The following is a 5,352-nucleotide window of genomic DNA, read 5'->3' as shown; positions in this document are numbered from 1 at the left end:
GTCCCACAGCTGGATCTCATGGAGGCACTTCCCCAGCTGAAGCTCCTTTCTCTGTGATAACTCCAACCTGTGTCAAGTTGACACATAAAACCAGCCAGTACAATTGACCCCATGTCAACTTGACACACAAACACATCACTATCAACCCTCAACCCTTAGTTTCTTATTCATCCCCAAGATCTAAACAACTTTAAAAGTCCTACGGTCTTTACATATTAAAAGTTCAACCCCTTTAAAATATCCAGTATCTTTTAAAATCTTTTTACAATTAAGTCTTTTTACAATTAAAAGTCTCTTAACCGTGGGCTCCACTATAATACTTTCTTCTTTCAAGAAGCAAAAGTATCAGGGCACAGTCACAATCAAAAGCAAAAATCAAACTCCAACCATCCAATGTCTGGGATCCAACTCAAAATCTTCTGGGCTCCTCCAAGGGCTTGGGTCACTTCTCCAGCTCTGTCCTTTGTAGCACACAGCTTTTCCTCTAGGCTCCAGATGCCTGTACTCCACTGCTGCTGCTGTTCTTGGTGGTCATTCATGATCTTGGTATCTCCAAAATGACCCCCTTCAGTCCTGGGCAATCAATTGCAACTGAGGCTGCACCTTCACCAATGGCTTTCCATGGCCTCTCATGACCTCTTCATGCCTTCAAAACCAGTACCACCTGGGTGACTCTCACACATTAAGTACAGCTGCTGCAGGAAGTACAACCTTGGCTATCTCTGGAACACAGCCTCTTTATGCTCTCAGAAAACACCTCCCAGAAGATGTCACTTCAATGATGCTGTTCTCTTCTTAATCACAGCTAATATTTAGCTCCAACTAACCAGCATCAATAGTCCCAGTAATGCAAAGTTTTCACTTTAGTAGTTCTGGTATCTTGTTAATCAGCTGATTCTTCAGCCCCAGCTAACCAGAACCACAGAATCTTCACAGTCCAAAATAGCAATGGCCCTGAAAAGAGTCTTTAATCTTCCCTCTGAAATTTCACAAGCCAGGCCTCCATTTTCTGCACTGTTCTCAACATTATCTTCCAAGCTCCTACACAACATCCCACAAAGCTCTTAACACCGAATGGATCTTCTGGCCCAAAGTTCCAAAGTTTTTCCACAGTCCTCCCCAAAACATGGTCAGGTTGTCACAGGAATACCCCACTATTGGTACCAATTTGTCTTAGTAAAGGTTTCTATTCCTGCACAAACATCATGACCAAGAAGCAAGTTGGAGAGGAAAGGGTTTATTCAGCTTACACTTCCCACACTGCTGTTCATTACCAAAGGAAGTCAGGGCTGGAACTCAAGCAAGCCAGTAAAGAACATTCCTCCATGGCTTCTGCATCAGCTCCTGCTTTCTGACCTGCTTGAGTTCCAGTCCTGCATTCTTTGGTGATGAACAGCAGTATGGAAGTGTAAGCTGAATAAACCCTTTCCTCCCCAACTTGCTTATTGGTCACAATGTTTGTGCAGGAATAGAAACCCTGACTAAGACACCATCCACTCTCTCCTCTTTCCTCCATGTCCACCCTCTGCCTTTGCACCCAATACCACCAAAGAAAACAAACAAACAAACAACAACAATAACAGCCACAAAGCATCCCCGTGGAAGCTGCGCCGTATCACACTGCATCACACAGTGTACTCTTGCTCAAACAGCTTTACTTTCAAAGGTTCATTGCAGTGAGCCATTGGTCTGTTCTTAGGCCTCTGCCTTCTGCTACTCAGAAATTCAATACTGGATCCTCACCGGGATGCCTTTGCCCTACATTATGTAGTTACTGCAGTCTTGGTTCTGCAGGCCCTGAACCTTCACAGGCTCTAGAAATTCAAAGATGGGGTAGATGTTGGGGTGTGCCAGCTCAAAGCCCTGGATCTGGGCCTGGGAAGTAGCCGAGGTGGTTGGCCTGCTAGCTTTCCTACACCCACAACAGCAGTGTCAGTTCTACTGTGGTGCTCCGGTGAGGTGTAGGGGAATGTTCTCCTGAGTGATACAGCTGGTGAGAGGTGGGGCCACACGTCATCTGTTCTGAACCCCTTGGGGCCAGCTCTGTGAAACTTTTGGATACCGACATGGTTCTAGGCAGAAAGAAGCCCAGAGCAGGGAGATCTACATGGTTTTGGGGAGAAGTATGAGCCACTGACATCAACACAGACCCCTGCTGCTACAGTGCCATAGACTCAGACATGACCCTCAGTGGTAGCATAGTGAGGGACTTCATCAGGCCTCAGGCTACTCACATCAACCTGTTCCTCACCACTCTCCTGTCTCCAGTTCCAGCTCTCTTCAAAGTACACACACAATTCTGCTTCTCTTTCTCGCTCATCTCGCCACCATATATTTGCTCATAGTAGTGGCATCTTCCTGCCCAGAAGAAAACCTTTGTGCGTCTTCTGCCTTTCTGAACTGCGTGGCCGTGGACAGTCCCCACGAAAAGGATAGTTTTCTAAGGGACACAACTTACTTTGTTCTCTCTCTGCCTGGGAGGAGTGGGGTTTGTTGTATGGTATGAATGTGTTTTATACCTTATTTTACACTGGTAGCAAATTCTGATTGAGTTTCCATGAAATAGAAAGCTGAAAAGTTATTTTGCAACAAAAGAGGAAAACAATGTCAAGTACCTAGACAAAAGGAAGTTGTAAAATAGCATTAGGGAAAAATGCCCAGAAATGACTGGAAATGTAAGAACATTCAGCAGTTCTTATAGAATCTCCTCTGGAAGGAATCTATTTGGCTTTTGCTGAAGTACACACCTTTACAAAATAAAACTTGTCTGTTTGGTATGTATTTTGAGATTGGAATGGGACGTTTTGGAAAATACTTTCTTATTAATTTGAAGAGGAGAATATGATTTTATTAATCTATCCTTCTACCTACTCCTGACACCTCTCTCCCTTGCCCAGGGACACAGCTATTCTTCACTTTGAATCAATGTGCTGTGGGGACATTAATTCAGAGTAAGGAATAGCTGTGATGACATCATCCTAGATTCTCCTTTCTCATCCTCTGAGGCCAGAGTTTGCCCACGAGTGAGAAACGGTAATCATTCCGATAAACTAGTCATGGTTTTGGATGCCGCCGTTGCTGCTCTTCCATTTTAGAATAGAATCCAATTGACCACTCCGGACACTAGGATAGCTTTAATGATACATGTGTAATCTACAAATGTTGCAGAAGTGCCTTTGTCTGGCATCCTAGAATAGATAAGGAGGGAATTATAATTTGTAGAAGAACATTAACTCTTCGAGCCATTAGCCACAATTTTCATCCTTGTGATTCATACACATGGAAAATAATTTAAAGGAGGGAAGACATTTTGGGGTTCATGGTTTCTGAGTCTTAAATCTGTGTTCCTTTGTCCTCATTCTACACAGCAAAATAGCAGCATCATGGAAGAGGGGCATGAAGGAATCTAATGGCAGCCAAAAGGCAGAGAGGAACAACAGGAAGGGGCCAGGGTCAGATGTACCCTCATATGCTTAAGCTAGCAATACAGTCCACATTTTCATAAAACTTTGAATCCATCAATGGATGCAGCAGTTAGTTAAGACAGGATCCTCATCACCTAATCATCTTAGAAAATAACAGACATCCAAAAGTGTGCTTTTCCAAATCTCTTAGGCACCTCAAAACTCAGTCAAGTTAAAAACAAAACAAAACAAAACAACAAAACTAATGAACATTGTGGAGGGCTATGGAACACTATGTGAGAACTCCAAGTGTGCAAGGCCATGTATCAGGAGGAAGTCCAAATTACACACACAGCCCCTGGTTAAGTAATTTCATCTATAGACTCAACTGAAACCAGCTTGGACTCTCTCCAGCTCAGGAGACAGATAAGGCAGTGAAGAAATCTTTGTTTCTCAGATGATTCTGGTGTTGGACGCCTGACCTTTAAGATTACACCATATTTTTGCCAACTAGAGTCACCTGGCTGTGGGTCTATAACTGTGCAGGTGCAACAGATACACATTTGAAATATAGTAGTTTTGAAAGACATTTGCAGGAGACTGAACCCACCAAAAGCATCCAGAAAATGCCAAGTCTATCAAGATTGCAGCGGTATGCTGTGAAGTATGCCTGGGCTAAACTGGAACAGGCTGCTTAGCGTTGTATGAGAAGGGTGATTTTAAGGACAAGAGGAAGCACCCCCTTATTGGTGTGTCCTCGGGTCAAGGGCTTTATGGGCTACAGGGATGAAGAGTATGAACAGCAGCTGGAAGAGAAGTTATAGTCATTGGAATTAGTAAAAAAAATAGGGGCATACTTTATAGAACTTGCTCGGACCAGTTTGGGGTATCATTCAAAGATGTAGCATGAAAGCCCCCTATTTAGGAGCTAGAGAAATTACCCAAGGAGCTGAAGGGGTCTGCAACCCTGTAGGTGGAACAACAATATGAACTAACCAGTACCCCCTGAGCTCGTGTCTCTAGCTGCATATGTAGCAGAAGATGGCCTAATCAGCCATCATTGGGAAGAGAGGCCCCTTGGTCTTGTAAACTTTATATGACCCAGAACAGGGCAAGGCCTGGGCCAAGTAGTGGGAGTGGGTGGGTAGGGGAGCAGAGGTGGGGGGAGGGGTATAGGAAACTTTTGGGATAGCATTTGAAATGTAAATAAAGAAAATAATAAAAAATAAAAATTAAAAATTAAAAAAAAGCCCCCTATTTTTTGGAGATCTGTCAATCATTTCTCTTGGGTTGTTAAATTTTGGATATGAGTTTGATGAAGGCTATATAATTTTTAATCAGTTAAAGTCTATTATCTGCTATAAGACAAAAGAGAGGTCCATCTTCTCTCTCAATACCATTGCAACTGCTGAGAACATGAGCACTATGATGTCACTGATGCTGATTTGCTGCAGCGTTGCCAGGAAATCAATCTGGCCAACATCATCTACTACCCCCTGTAAGCATCCACCACCAGTGAACAGAGTGCCAGGATGACTGCCACAGACAACCGCAGAAAGAACGCTTCTGCCATGATTGACAAATTGGTTTCAATGTACAAATACATGTATCAGGATGTCATCACGAAGGAGTTGGTTGAAATCATCTCTGGGGCTGCTGCTTTGAATTAACAGAAATCAAGTTGCAGCCTCAGACAAGAGGTAAAGAAGGAAACCAGCAAGCTGATTTTAACAGATTGCCTGCTGTCTTTGTCAGAAGAAATTTGCCTATTGAGTTACAAAGACAGCAGGATATTTGTAAAGTATCTTACAACAAACAACTTACAATGAGAAAAAATTACCAGAAAAACCCAACCCTCCTGCATTATTTACAAATATTCTTATCCAGTAGCACAATCCTATTGATTTTTTTTTATTAGCTAGGTTTGTTGTTTTTTGTTTGTTTGTTT

General features: G+C 42.9%; 1 pseudogene; it reads left to right on the top strand.

Moving 5' to 3' along the window:
• The first annotated feature begins 368 nt into the window (after positions 1-368).
• On the top strand, positions 369-5,074 carry LOC110334197 (annotated as a pseudogene).
• Positions 5,075-5,352: the final 278 nt, after the last annotated feature.

Source organism: Mus pahari, chromosome 16 (genome assembly GCF_900095145.1).
Source record: "Mus pahari chromosome 16, PAHARI_EIJ_v1.1, whole genome shotgun sequence".
Lineage (NCBI taxonomy): Eukaryota > Metazoa > Chordata > Mammalia > Rodentia > Muridae > Mus > Mus pahari.
The sequence above is the reverse complement of the archived record's forward strand: the minus strand, read 5'-3'. Positions and strand labels throughout refer to the sequence as shown.